Raw genomic sequence first — 16194 nt, forward strand, 5'->3', positions numbered from 1 at the left:
AACAGACAAAACAAACAAAAAGAGAACCATGACAAAAGAACAAAGAGCTGAAGTTTTGGAGAAGGAGATGCGATCCTTACCAGGAATTTCAGTTATGGACCAAAGTCGATTCCTGGCTTCATAGACTCAATGACAGGTCCAGTATCATACAAGGTCATGTTGAGAGATGGTAGGGTCGTACGCAGACATGTAGATCAGATACTTCCCAGACAAGGGGAAATTGAAATGAAGGTTCCAGATGCAATGACTGAAGATAGGGTTGCCCCCAGTTATCCAAGTGCATCTGTGGTTCCACCACCAGGGACAGAGATAATTCCACAGGAGCCTATCCGTCAAGAGGAAACCATCATTGCAGAGTCAGATACTCTGAGCACTGCTCAGGAGCAGCTGGTGGCTTCACCACAAACAAGCAGGGACTTTACTGTTAGACGGTCACAAAGGACTCGCAAGCCACCAGAGGGATTGATACTGAACTGTTAGATTCGTCAAGTATGGAACATGATGAATGGAGACTCCTTATGTGACACTCAGTAATGGTTGTTTGTTAAGAAATTCATACTGAAATCTTAAGGAGGGAGGGATATAGTAATCTGGGATGTTATGATTAAGGTTATCCACCAGGTGGTGCTGTAGCCAATGCTGCTACTAAGGTCAGAGGTTTGCTTCCTGTTAAGGTCAGAGGTTTGCTTCCTGTATAGGTCAGCACAAGGTGGAATGCCAGGATGCTGATGCAGGCTGTCTGTAAACATGTTTCCCAGTTGTTAATAAAGTACTCGTGTTAATTCTACGATATTGCCTCTTTGAGTCCTTGTTCCACTTAATGGATTTATCACACTTTCATAACAGCCCCAGCATTTTCCGTCAGTGCATGGCAAACAGTTTAAAGGATTTCAGTCAGCCCAGACAGTTGGTACAATATGTGAATGACCTGCTTCTCTTCACCGATTCGAGAGAGGAGCATGGCCCACTATTGGCCAAACTGCTGGAGCTGCTCGGGCAAAAGGGTTTTAAGGTTAACCCCAAGAAAGCGCAGGTCGGCCAGCAGGAGGTGAAATTCCTAGGCCTGACCGTACGCGCTGTAGAAAGGGCCATAGATAAGGCTAGGAGAGAAGCGGTACAAGAGTTACCGGTCCCCAGCAGAGTCACAGGTGTGAGGTCGTTTCTAGGGGTAACTGGGTACTGCAGAGACTTCATTGAAGACTATGCAGCCACAGCGGCCCCTCTGCTCCAACTCCTACACAAGGGAGTGGAGAGGGTTTGGGATGAGGGTTGCCAGGCAGCATTTTTCAGGCTCAAGAAGGACTTGCAGACTGCACCAGCTCTAGCGGCCATAGATGGGGGGAAAGAGTTTTTCCTGGAGGTAGCAGCCAGCGGGGATAGCCTGAGTGCTCTGCTACTCCAAGAGCGGCACGGCAGGCTGAGGCCGGTGGTCTACTCCTCCAGGATGCTCACGGATGTGGAGAGGAGCTACTCCAACTGTGAGCGGCACCTCTTGGCCACACATTGGGCTGTGAAGAGATCACTGATCTTCACAGGTACCTCTCCCTCACCCTCCTCACCCATCACACACCCACCCAGATGCTTCTGGATGGGAGGATCAAGGAAGCAACAGTGAGCAGTGCCCGCATTGCCCGCTGGTCCCTGCTCCTCTCACAGATGGATCTGAAGGTGAAGGGTCTCTGCGAGCCAAAGCTGGCAGACAACCTGGTATATCCTGGAACAGCCCACCGGTGTTCCATAGAAGGGGTTTGGGAAGTGAACATAGGTTTACGGGTCGGGATACATCCCACGAGCCGCGAGATCTATGTAGACGGTTCCAGCACGGTATCTGCTGGCGAGCGTCTCACGGGGTGTGGAGTTTATGACCCAGTGGCAAACATTGCCCTGGCGATTAAGCTCCCCAGCACCATGAGCGCCCAGCAGGCTGAACTGTCCACGGTAGTGTACGTCGTTACACACCCCGAAATCTTCCCTACCCCATACACGATTTGCTCAGACAGCATGTTTACAACCAATTCGTGTACGGAGTACCTGGCCATTTGGTCCCACCGCGGATACACCTCCGCCGATGGGCGACCCCTCATAGTAAAACCCCTGCTGGAGAAAATTCTGGCAGCAGTGGGGGAGGAAGGGCAGTTCTTCATTCACAAGGTGAAGGCCCATTCCTCCACAGAACCCCATAGTCAAGGCAACCAGCAGGCTGACATGCTCGCCAAGGAGGGTGCCCGCGCAGGCACTTTCTGGGACCCATATGGGTCCAGACCCATGGCAGCAGTCAGAGGTAGGGACGGGACCCAAGGGAGTGCACGGGTAGCTTTAGCCCCGGACCTTAAGATGGTCCAAGCCCACGACCCCGCCCTCAAAGCAGTCCTCAGTGCAGTGACTGAGGGAAAAAGGGTAGAGTGTCCTTACGGCACAGCAACCCTCTCCGTCAAAGAGGGCATGCTGTTCCGGGGGGAGCAGTGGGTTGTGCCACAGCAGCACCAGAGGGAGTTCCTTCAACTGGCCCATGAGGGTCCAGGAGCGGGGCATCCCGGGCCTGAGACCATCTGGCAGCGGGTGGAACAGGCGGGATGGTGGCCAGGACTCAAGGAAGATGTCCACGAGTTCTGCACCAGCTGTCTTGTGTGCGCTGCTAATAACCCTGACCCCCACAAAAGGAAGGTACCCATGGGACACATCAGGAGGGTAGAGGGGCCATGGCAGTCGATACAGGTCGACTACATCGGGCCCCTGCCCACCGCCCAGGGAGGCTATAAGTACTGCCTAGTCCTGGTGGATGTGTTCACCAAATGGGTAGAGTCCTTCCCCTGCAGAACAGCCACAGCTCTGGGTACTGTCAGGATCCTGGTCCGGGAGGTGTTCTTGCGGTGGGGGCTACCACAGTATGTGGAGTCTGACCAAGGGAGTCACTTCACCGGACAGGTGCTGCAGAATACCCTTATGCTGCTAGGCATCGAGGGGAAGTAGCACGTGGCCCAGAACGCACAGTCATCAGGGATTGTGGAGAGAATGAATAGGACCTGAAAAGAAAGGTTGAGGAAGGAGACGGTGGACTCACCCCGTAAATGGGCTGAGGTCTTACCATTGGTTCTGATGGGGATCCGGGCCAGCCAGTCAAAAAGCACAGGGTACTCCCCGTACGAGCTGATGACGGGCAGGGTTATGCGGACCCCCACCCATGTACTAGCCCCGGTGCTCACAGAAGGTCAGCTTAGAGAGGTAAACCGGGACAGGTTCGCCCGAAACCTCTTCGAGCACCTGAAGCAGGTCCACGAGCAGGCAGCTGGGAACATGGGAAAGCAACATCGGAGCAACTGATTGCTGCTCGAACCCCGTAAACACCACGAGTGGGAGGTAGGGGATCAGGTCATGGTGAGGAACTTTGCCCGAGTAGGGGTTCTGGAACCATTATACATGGGGCCCTACAGCATTGTAGACAAAGCCAGCCCCATGGCATATGCCGTTAAGATGCCTCGGCGTACCAAATGGTTTCACATTAATCAGTGTAAACTGTTTAAACCCGAAAAGAGAAAACAGCCAGTTGGGGGTAGGGCCTGAGGATAGAAATCCTCAGCCTGCAGCAGGAGCAAGTTCACAGGCTGCACAGGCAGGCGCTGTGGCTTGCTTAAGGGGAGGGGCCATCCCGCCCACCGATTGGGACACTCCCCCACTCTGCTGGGATCCAGATGAGGAGGGACCCGAGGGCGAAGACCCCGCCCCTGACCCAGGTTTAGAGGAGGAGGGACCCGAGGGCGAAGACCCCGCCCCGGACCCAGGTTTGGGACCTGGGGGTGGAGACTCTCAGCCTGCAGCAACAAGCTGCGAAGAGTTACCTGCCCCAGCCAAAGTTCGGGAGAGGTAAAGCCCGAGGAAGAAGATCCCCGGCCAGCGGCAGTGGTAAGCACACAGACCGCACCGGAGGGGACTGCGGTTCGGGTTAAAGGCCCACCAGCCAAGAAAACCCCACCCGCCAAAATCCCTAGAACGTCCCCAAGGACGCCCCAGCCAAGGAAACCCTGGTCACCGGCTCCCCATTTCAAAGGGGCAGCCTCCCGAGTCAGGGGTAAGCACAAAGACAAAGGTCCCCAGCCAGCAGACACAGGCTGCGAGGGACCGGAAGTGCAGGACAGTGCAGCCACACCGAAGGGAGTGGTGTGCTGCAGCCCTAACAGGGATTAGGCTGGCCGCCCGGAGACAGGCGGTGGATGTATATAGTTTAGGTAATGTAAGTTTAGGTATTTAATTTAAGTTTGGGTGTTTAGCTGAAGTTAAGTAAGGTGATGGGTAGTTTTAATTAAGTAATATTCTGCTAAGAGTGTGTGTATTTGAGTCGAGGTCGCGAGACCCGACTATGCTTCACCCAAGCCAGAGAATCTCTTGGGGACCTGGCTGTATGTTTTTGTGTCTTTTGCAGAAGGACTTTCAAGATGAAGGGGGGCATGATCCTACTCGCCCTGATAGGACTGAGCATTGGAAAGAGAGGTGATGTGGAGGAATCCCACATCGATGGGTGCTCAGGAGTGAGAGCAACCGTGCACGGCGCTGGAAGAGAGCAGACGTGTCTCTGTGAGCTCCCACAGCTTTGTTTTATTTTTTTCGCTACTGCGGCCGTTCTACCTGCCTATCTACTTACCTGTTTTGCCTCTGGGCTTACCTGCCTTTCCGTTGCCGTTCGGCCGCCTCGTTTCCCGTGGGTTTGTTGCTGCTGCCGCTGCTTTAGAGACGACCTACCTTGCGTCTGGGCTTAACTGTTTCACCGCCGTCGCTCGGCCGCTTGGTTTCCCGCGGGTCCGTTGCTGCTACACCGCTTTTGGGGGTCTACTTGCCTTGTCTATGGGCCTATCTACCTTGCCTCTGGGCCCACCTGTCTCGTCTCTGGGTCTACTTGTGTCGCCTATAGACTTACCTGCCTTGCCTCTGGGCCTACCTGTCTCACCTCTAGACCTACCTGCCTCGCCTCTGGGCCTACCTGTCTCGCCTCTAGACCTACCTGCCTCGCCTCTGGGCCTACCTGTCTCGCCTCTAGACCTACCTGCCTCGTCTCACCTTTAGATCTCTAGACCTACCTGTCTCGCCTCTGGGTCTACCTGTCTTGCCTCTAGACCACCTGCCTCGCCTCTGGGCTTACCTGCCTCGAATATAGGCATACTTGCCTTCTGGGCCTACCTGTCTTGCCTCTAGTCCTACCTGCCTTGCTTCTGGGCCTACCTGCCTCGCCTTTGGGCTTACCTGCCTCGAATATAGGCATACTTGCCTCACAGCCTCTGGGCTTACCTGCCTCGAGTATAGGCATACCTGCCTCTGGGCCTACCTGTCTTGCCTCTGGGCCTACCTGTCTTGCCTCTGGACCTACCTGCCTCACCTCTAGGTCTACCTGCCTCGCCTCTAGGTCTACCTGCCTTGTCTCTAGACCTACCTGCCTTGCCTCTGGGTCTACCTGCCTCGTCTCTGGGTCTACCTGTCTCGCCTCTGGGTCTACCTGTCTCGCCTCTAGACCTACCTGCCTCGCCTCTGGGCCTACCTGCCTCGCCTCTGGGCCTACCTGCCTCGCCTCTGGGCCTACCTGCCTCGCCTCTGGGCCTACCTGCCTCGCCTCTGGGCCTACCTGCCTCGCCTCTGGGCCTACCTGCCTTGCCTTTGGGCTTACCTGCCTCGAATATAGGCATACCTGCCTCACAGCCGCCGCCTTGTCTACCACGGGACCGCTGCTGCTGCCGTCGCTGCTCTGGGCCTATCTGCCTCGCCGCCACTTTTATCATTGCTGCCGCTCGACCGCCTCATCTCCTGCAGGTTCGCTGTTGCTTTTTATTTATTATTATGTGTATCCTGAGTGCGAAAGTGGTTATTATATATAGTCGCCAAACAATCTTGGAATTACGGAATATTCCAGTGGTTTTTCACGGAAATACAGATATCACAACAAGAAACTTAACAAAAGACTTACCTGTGGAGGTACTGAGGGACAATGGAGAGCAGCGGGGGCAGGGGAGTCCACCCCTCGACCAGCACCATCAGGCCCCGGGGAGTAGGTGCAGACGAGCCCACAGGCAGGGGTCGCGGGCAGGCCTGCTAGTTAGATCACGCAGACGGGGGTGGAAACCAGCTTTGCCCAGCATTCTCCTTGCCAATGTTCAATCTCTGGCAAATAAGATTGACGAGTTGAATTGCTGTATCGCCTCACAGCGGGACATTAGGGAGTGCTGTGCCATGTTCCTAACAGAGTCATGGCTAACCTCCATGATACCTGATGAGGCGGTGCAGCCCCAGGGATTCCTTCTGTTTCGGGCCGACAGAACAGCTGATTCAACGGGGAAGAACAGAGGTGGGGGTGTCTGCTGCCTGATCAACAACAACTGGTGTACAGATGTCCAGGTACTTTCACAACACTGTTCACCTAATTTAGAACTACTAACAATTAAGTGTCGCCCTTTTTATTTACCGAGGGAAATCTCTGCTATTCTCATGGCAGCAGTCTACATTCAGCCACAAGCTGATGCAAACGCTGCACTGAGTGAACTTTACAGTGAGGTCAGTAAACTTCAGAACCGGTATCCCGAGGCAGTTCCTATCATTGCGGGAGACTTCAACCATTGTAGTTTAATGAAAGTATTGCCGAAATACTTTCAACACATCTCCTGTCCGACAAGTAATGGAAAAACTCTAGATCACTGCTATACAACAATAAAGCACACCTACCGTGCCATTGCTCGGCCGGGCTTCGGCAAATCAGACCACATTTCCGTACTCCTACTTCCTGTTTACAAACAGAAGTTAAAGAGCACACCCACAACAGTAAAAACGGTGCGAAGCTGGACAGCGGACACAGAATTACAACTGCAGGGCGGGTTGGAAATAACTGGAAACATTAACAGACTGGTGGATGAATGCATTCCTACCAAGACTGTCCGTTTATTTCCTAACTGCAAACCATGGATGAACTCAGACATCCGCAACAAACTAAGAGAACGGTGTACCGCTTTCAAATCAGGGGACACCGAACTCTACAAGAAGGCCAAGTATGACCTCAGAAAGGCTATCAAAGCAGCAAAAAGAGACTATAAGAACAAACTAGAGTCTCAGTATGGCAGGGGCTCTGATGCCAGACGCATGTGGCAGGGACTAAGGGCCATCACCAACTACAAGGGGAGCTCAGCAGGAGTCACCAACACCGATCCCTCCCTACCAGACGAACTGAATACTTTTTATGCTCGCTTTGAGAGGGAGAACACTGAGCCAGCCATTAAAACCCCCAGCCACCCAGAGGATTACACATTACAGCTGACTGAATCCGAGGTCCAGAGAACCTTCAGGAGGGTGAAAGCACGGAAGGCAGCCGGCCAAGACAGGGTTTCACCCCGTGTCTTCAAGACCTGCGCAGACCAGCTGGCTCCTGTGTTCACGGATATTTTTAACATCTCATTGCAGCAGTCTGTTGTACCAGTGTGCTTCAAGGAGACAACCATTGTGCCGTTACCTAAGAAGACAAAGGTAACAGGCCTCAATGACTATCGTCCCGTGGCTCTAACATCCATAGCCATGAAGTGCCTGGAAAAGCTGGTCATGACACACATAAGCAGCATCATATCCGATTCCTTGGACCCGTTCCAGTTCGCATATAGGGCGAACAGGTCTGTAGACGATGCCATCTCCCTAACACTACACACTGCCCTGGAACACCTAGGCAGGAGGGACACTTACGTCAGACTGTTGTTCATTGACTACAGTTCTGCATTTAATACTATTATTCCCTCCAAGCTGGTCCTGAAACTGAGGGACCTAGGCCTGGGCGCCCCCATCTGCAATTGGATTCTGGATTTCCTGACTGGTAGGCCTCAAGTGGTGAAAATAGGGAACAACACCTCATCCACTCTGGTTCTCAACACCGGAGCGCCACAAGGCTGCTGCCTCAGTCCTTGGCTGTACTCTCTGTTTACACATGACTGTACAGCCATACACAGCAATAACCGGATTATCAAGTTTGCCGACGACACCACAGTAATTGGCCTGATAAGCAACGATGACGAGACGGAGTACAGAGATGAGATAGTCCAGCTGATGAGATGGTGCAATGACAACAACCTTGCCCTGAACGTTGGCAAAACTAAGGAGCTCATCGTGGACTTCAGAAGCCACCAAGGGAACCATCGCCCCATCAGCATAGACGGGACACCAGTGGAAGTCGTCAGTTGCTTCCGATTCCTGGGACTGCAGATCTCTGATGACCTGGCCTGGAACCATAATACTGAGGCTATGCTGAAGAAGGCACACCAGCGCCTTTACCCTCTACGGTGCCTGAGGAAATGCGGCATAAGCACACAGTGGCTTGTGAACTTTTACCGCGGCACCATAGAGAGTGTCTTGACGAGTGGTGTCAATGTGTGGTATGGTAACACCACTGCACAGAATAAGAAAGCCATCCAGAGAGTTGTGAATATGGCAGAAAAGATCATCGGGTGCGCACTTCCATCCATCGAGGAGATCTTCCAGACCAGGTGCCGGAACAAGGCCCGCTCCATCATCCAGGACCCCAATCACCCTGGGCACAAACTGTTCTCCCTCCTGCGGTCCGGATGTCGGTACCGCAGCATCCGAACCAGGACCAGCAGGTTTAAGAACAGTTTCTATCCACAGGCAGTGCGCCTACTGAACTGCTAATCGCCCTGCCCCATATATTATAGTTATATGTTTATGTAAATATATATATTATATTCATATTACCATATATTTATCATATTACATTACTATTATTTCCAGTGGTAATTGAGGCTTTTTTGTACTATTCATCATATCCTGCAACTTGGACTGTTATTGCGATACTTTTTGCTTATTTGCTTATTGTTTTTATTTATACTTGTTTTTATTTTTTTGCTTTTATATTATATGCTTGTATTGTGGGAGTGAGTGGGGAGTAAGCATTCTATTGTACTAGTTACATATGGCAATAAAATGATCTTGAATCTTGAATCTTGAATCTTGAACCTATAGTGACCGGTGGAAGCGGCGAACGGGATGTGGAGGAGACCGCCGTCTACGTCCACGAGGGAAGGTGGCCAGGGTGGCTGGGGTCCAATTCATCTCAGTACTCCAGCCAGACCGGGTTCACGTACGGGGAGGCCTCCCTCCTGTGCCCCAGGGTACAGGTCGTTACCACAAGGGTTAGCGTCACTGTAGGGAAACATGTATGTTTAACATGCAGGGACATATTCCTTTGGATAGGTGGTGGTGGCTCAGAAAGCTGAGTAAAGATATGAGACCCAGCAGTCGAATGGGAACGGTTGGGGAACAATACCCACCGCGATTACACGGACTCACGGGGATTAAGTGTGTGTTGGGACAAGTGGTGGGAACCGGATCAAGGGATTTATATCTGTATGTGGGGGTCAGAGAGGATCTGCCCGCAGGCATATCCATCATTTTCCATCGGCAGTGGCAAGACGCCGGGGAGGGGATGAAGTGGGATACCAGCCTGAAGGTGTGTGCGGTCCCATACTCCCCGATCCCAGTCAATGCCACTGAGCATGTGCCCCGCCCATGATGCTGGCAGCGAGGATACACAGGGAAGGGTGCCCCGCCACCACCAAGGGACTAGGGAATGGGTTGGTACTAGTGCCTACGGATCAGGTGCTGTACCAGGGGGTACACTATGCAGTAGCCTCTGTGATTTTAAGTCTCACCGAGGTACACTTACTGGAGTGGTGCCCCAAAGAAACAGAGCAGCTATATCAGGCCCTATTAAAGGAGATGTTCAGAAAAAATTTTGAGTTCGATTTCGCCAATGTCGACAAAACCAAACTGTACACCACACCCCATGAGCTTTTGGGTAATGCAGGGAGACAAAGAAGGGGAGTGTGGAATGATGTTTTACTGCATTTAACACTGGGTCCTCTGTCATCAACAGTTTGGATGACATAGAATTACAGACCCAGATAAACGGTTTAAAAACACAGTGTGATATCCGAGTGGTAAGGTCAGAAACTGAGATAAGCGAGTTATTAGGAACCAAACCCAACTGTTTAATTATACGGTGTAGCAGAGAAACATCTCTTACAGGCTGCAAGCAAAACACAGTATTTCTAACTGCACGATGCCAAGATGGAGGATTCACCTCTGAGTCATACCCATAATGCAATGCCACATTACCTTAATAACTGGTGTACCAGGACATTGACTACATGACCCATTACCTTAAACACTGGTGAATGTGATACCTTAATCTTTGGCTCCATCTGGTGGATAACTTAAACATTACATCCCAGATTACTATATCCCCCCCTCTTAAGTTTACATTACTTTCTTAACAACATTCTTAAAAAGTCCCATAAGGAAACTCCTTTAACAATAGTCCATACTGAACGAATCTAGCAGGTCGTTATCAATCTCTCTGGCGGCTTGCGAGTCCTTGGTGAACGTCTTACAGTCAAGCCCCTGCTTAGTTGTGGTAGAGCCACCTGCTGCTCCTGAGCAGTACTAAGAGTATCCGACTCTGCTACGATGGTTTCCACTTGACGAAGGGGTCCAGATGTAACTGGCTCTGTTCGTGGTGTTGGTACCACCGATGCATTTGGATAACTGGGTGCCAACTTGTCCTCCGACATCTCCTCTGGAACCTCCATTTCGATTTCCCCTTGTCTGGTCAGCATCTGATCTACATGTTTGCGTACTACCTGACCAGTTCCCACCATGATAGTATATGATGCTGGACCGGTCATGGAGTCTATGACGCCAGGAATCCATTTTGGACCATAACTGAAATTCCTGGTAAGGACCGCATCTCCTTCTCCAAAACTGCGGCTCTTTGTCCTTCTGTCATGGTTCTCCTTTTGTTTGATTTGTCGGTTTTCCACCTTCCTTTTTAGATCTGGGTGAACCAGGTCAAGAGTGGAGCGTAGTCGAGGTCCTAACAATAGCTCATCAGGAGAGAGTCCTGTGGAAGATTGAAGTGTTATTCTGTAGCTGAACAGAACTCGTGACACCTTGGTTGCCAAACTCCCTTCTGCACTTTTTTTCATCATCTCCATAAATGTTTGTACGGCTCTCTCCGCAAGTCCATTTGAAGACGGATGATATGGAGCTGAGGTCACGTGCACTATGCCATTGTTTCTCATGAACTCTTTTGTTTCTGTACTCACAAAACATGTGGCATTGTCACTTACTACGATCTCCAGTAGCCCTTGATTACTAAAACTCCTACGCAGGCAGTCTATAGTAACAGTAGATGAAGCAGAATTTACAGGATACACATCCATCCATTTGGAATGTGCATCAATGATTATGAGGAACATCTTTCCCATGAATGGACCCGCATAATCTACATGTAATCTTCTCCATGGTTTATCCGGCCACTCCCAGGGGTGGAGAGGAGCCGCTGCTGGTGCCTTCCTGTGTACTTGACAAGTGCTGCATATCTTGACTAGATTTTCTATCTCCTCATCTAGCTTTGGCCACCACAAGTAACTCATTGCCAAGGCTTTCATATGCAAAACTCCAGGATGACACTGATGTAGTTGCCCTAGGATAGACTGTCATGCTGGCCGTGGAATAATCACTCGTGCTCCCCACAACACACAACCATCCTGCACAATCAGCTCTGTCTTCCTGACACTGTAAGGTGTGAAATCAGTCCCTTCCGGATGCTGTGGCCAATGCCTCATCACATATTCTCGAACTCTAGACAGTACTGGATCTTTACCTGTCCATGTCCTTACTTGTTCTGCGGTCACAATTACCGCGTCCGTGTCCTCCAACATAAAAACTCTGTCCTCTGGAGCTGCACGGATAGTTGTACCTGGCAGTGGAAGACGGCTCAAGGCATCTGCGTTCCCATGGTACTTGCCCGCCTTGTAAACGATGACATACTCATATGTCCTTAACGTCACTGCCCACCTCTGGATCCAGGGTGACACCATCTGTGGTACTGCTTTCATTTCATTAAAAAGAGATAGAAGAGGTTTATGATCGGAGCGTATGGTGAATTTCCTGCCATATATGTACTTGTGAAATCTTTGTAACCCAAACATTACTGCTAACCCCTCTTTATCTAACTGGGAATAGTTTATTTCCGCTGGTGTCAGAGTTCGAGACATAAACCCTATCGGTCTTTCTGTTCCATTATCCAAGCTGTGTGAAAGAACTGCCCCCACCCCGTAAGGTGAAGCATCACAAGAGAGAATGATGTCTTTCTCTGCATTGTAGTGAACCAGCACATCTGAGGACAGCATCAGTTTCTTGGACTGTTCAAATGAAACCCTCTGTTCCTCTTCCCACTGCCACCACGTCTCCTTGCGCAGAAGTTTGTGAAGAGGTGCTAACACTGTTGCCAAGTTTGGTAAAAATCTGTTATAATAGTTTAGCAGTCCCAGGTAAGCTTTTAACTCAGTCACATTGGTAGGAGCTGGGGCCTCCTGCAGTGCTTGTACCTTCTCCTTGATTGGATGGAGCCCGGTGGTGTCCACTCTGTGTCCCAGGAACACGGCCTCATTCCCCAGGAATGTGCACTTACTCCTCTTGAGCCGTAACCCAGCCTTATCCAATCTTTGTAGTACCTCTTTCAGAGTGCTCAGATGCTCCTGATTGGTTCTCCCCGTCACCAGAATGTCATCCAGATAGATTGAAACACGTGGGATCCCTTGCAGTACACCCTTGATAGTCCTCTGGAAGATAGCTGGACTAGATGAGACACCGAATGGTAAGCGGTTATAGGTAAACAAACCCTTGTGTTTATTTATGGTTACATACTTCTTGGATTCCTCATCTAGTGTAATCTGCAAGTATGCATGACTCATATCAAGCTTCGTGAATTTCTTCCCTCCAGCCAGGTTCGCAAAGAGATCCTCTGTTTTGGGAATAGGACACTGTTCTAGTTTAGACACCCTATTTACTGTCAATTTATAATCTCCACAGAGTCTTACCGAATTGTCCGGTTTTAAAACAGGTACAATGGGAGCTGCCCATTCTGAACATTTCACGGGTTCCAGTGTTTTCTCTCTCAAAAGATGGTCAAGCTCAGCCTCTACCTTTGGTTTCATGGCATACGGCACAGGTCGTTGTTTAAAAAACCTTGGCAGTGCCTCCTTGTCTACATAAATCTTAGCTGGGGGGCCATTAAATGTGCCAAGTTCTTCCTTGAACACGTTCTCATGTTCAATCAACACTTCTTGCAAAGACAACTGTTTGCCTCCCTCTATTTGATTTATTGCTCCCCAATCTAATTTAATTCTTGTATCCAGCCCCGACCTAACAAGTTTGGTCCAGAACCCGATACTACAACTACAGGTAGCTGTTCCACATTGTCCCTGTGTTGCACAGTTACAGTAGCTGTACCCAATGTCACCACTCATTCACCGGTATATATTTTAAGCTGCATAGAGCAAGACTTTAACTCTAGAACTTTTGTACGGTTCCACAATTTTGAGTACTCCTCCCTGTTCATTATGGTTACGCCGCATCCTGCATCCACTTCAAAGTTGACCTTAGAGTCATTTATTGTCAGTTGCAAAGTGATAGGATCCACTTTTGGAATGTTCTCTACCATACTATGCATTATGAACATGTTGTCTTCTTTCTCAGCTTCTCCGCTGATGTGATGTGCTCCCTGTTTTTTCACTTCTCTTCCTAGGTTTTGCTTTCCTTCCCCATTTGGTTTGTATTCCTCCACGGTTGCTTTTGCCCTGCATGCATGTTTTATGTGTCCCTTTTTCCCACACTTGTGGCACTTCTCCTCCAGGAACCTGCATTCCCTCGCCAGGTGATCGCCATCGCATCTATAACATGCCTTTACATGCTCACGTTGTGGTTTCTGACGCAACTTTAACTTGTGCACATTAACCTGACCTCCAACTTGCTTTGTCGTAGCCCATTCTGAACCTTGTATTGCTTTTACATCTCGGTTCACTGTCTCTATGGCTTGAGCAAGTTCCAACGCTTTTTCATACGTAAGCCCAGTCTCGGACAATAATCTCCTCTGCATTCGATCATCCATTATCCCGCAAACAAGCCTATCTCTCAGCATGTCTTTCAGGTTGTTCCCGTAATTGCAATCGTGTGCCAATTTTTGCAACACCGCTACATAATCCAATACAGTCTCTCCCGGTTTCCTGTTCCTTGAATTAAATTTGAAATGCTGTACAATCTCACTCGGTCTGGGATTGAAATGTTCCTTCAGCAAGGCCAGTAATTCAGCAAATGTACTGTCTCCCGGCTTTGCAGGACTGCATAAGTTTCTCATTAAACTATACGTCTGACTTCCCATGGAAGTGAGCAAAATAGCTCTCCTTTTTCCGACACCATCTATATCATTTGCTTCAAAGAAATGCATCAGCACCTCGCAGTACTCATCCCAGGTCTGAGTCTGAACATCAAAAGCAGAGATCTTTCTTACCATAGCAGCCATGATCGGTTATTCAGCACTCTTTTATTTTTTTTCTCCGTCACGATGTGATCAGTTGATCCTCGTCGCCAATATGTGATATCCGAGTGGTAAGGTCAGAAACTGAGATAAGCGAGTTATTAGGAACCAAACCCAACTGTTTAATTACACGGTGTAGCAGAGAAACATCTCTTACAGGCTGCAAGCAAAACACAGTATTTCTAACTGCACGATGCCAAGATGGAGGATTCACCTCTGAGTCATACCCATAATGCAATGTCATGTTACCTTAATAACTGGTGTACCAGGACATTGACTACATGACCCATTACCTTAAACACTGGTGAATGTGATACCTTAACCTTTGGCTCCATCTGGTGGATAACTTAAACATTACATCCCAGATTACTATACACAGTTAAAGAAAATGCTAATGGTTGAGAACAAGGTAGTGGGCTCGGGGTTGCATGAGGACCAGGCCATGATGGTCTATTTAAAAGAGATTATAGCGGAGCTGGAGAAGCATGCAAAGACTGTAAATGCCCTCATAAGGGAGGACAGAAATGCTTCTGACCAGGCTGCGCAGAATGAGGTGTGCGTGCTGTACGGGGCGTGGTTGCTGGGCGAGGGCCGCATTAACCTGGAGGATTTAAAACAGGGTTTAGTCCCTTCCTGGATCAGCAACAAGCACCTCGCAGCCCTCCATTCATTTGAGAATGCATTAAGCCCGTGCCAACTCCGGCTAGCTTCTGAAGCCTACCCAGTCCGAGTGGATTGTGGACAGTCCAACCACACCATTATGGGTATAGTAGTTAGGATGCTGGTCATGGGTAGGACAGCCCGACACGTGCCAGTATACAGGGTAGAGAACATTGGAGTCATTCAAGGGGGTGCACACATTCGTTTCACAGCGGTCCCACCTTACATCATAAAGTGGGAGCATGCTATGACAGGTACTGACCTCTCAGGGTGCTGGATCCGGGGAGCACTCATAATACTGTGTCCCCAGCACTTGAACGCCTATTCAAAACCGCAGTGCGGGTTCAGAGCTGCTGGCGCGAAACCTATAAATTGTACCATGGAGGCAATGGCACAAGGCCATGCTCCCCCGCAGGTAGCATATATAGGAGGTGGGACATATTGTGTCACCACAGGAGTGCCCCACTACCAGCATGGACAGCATAGCTGGTGTCCGGTTAGTGACAGCAGTTTCTGTTTTAAACCTGAGGCAGAAGTTCAAGTGGCCCAGGAATGAATTGTCCCCATTCCTGAACCCTCCACTGTTCACCTCACTGTAAAAGCGAATTTTACCAACTTGCAAAAGTATGTAATGCATTTCGGCTACGAAATTCCCCCTATCCCAGAACACCTTACCAAAATACTCAAAGCAGTTATAGTTTCACAGAAACATTTTAAAACTCTAGAGCAGAAAACAGTAGAGATAGGGGCTAAGATATTGGACATTGTGATCCCATCTGGTGGGACATTGGGACATTTTCACTAATATAGCGGTCCCTTCGTGGATCAGACTGGCTTCCCACATTCTCGTGGTCTGCCAGTTGGGGATAGTTTTGTACCTAGTATGCACGCAGTGCAAGGAAAACGGTCAGATGCTAGAATTCCGAAACCAAAGGACCTCGAAGGAACATTATGTTAAGGTGGAGGGAGATACACCTGTTTGAATTTGCTGTTTGCAGCATTGATTAAAGATGGGGTTTTTTTATGTACTTTTATTGTTTTAAATAAAGATGTTCAAACGTGTTTGTAATAAAGATAATGTGTACCAAGTGGTGCAGGTGTGTCAGACCCCCTCCGTGCTTGGATGT

Source organism: Somniosus microcephalus, chromosome 11 (assembly GCF_052327205.1).
Source record: "Somniosus microcephalus isolate GS21.2 chromosome 11, FLI_Smic_1.0, whole genome shotgun sequence".
NCBI lineage: Eukaryota > Metazoa > Chordata > Chondrichthyes > Squaliformes > Somniosidae > Somniosus > Somniosus microcephalus.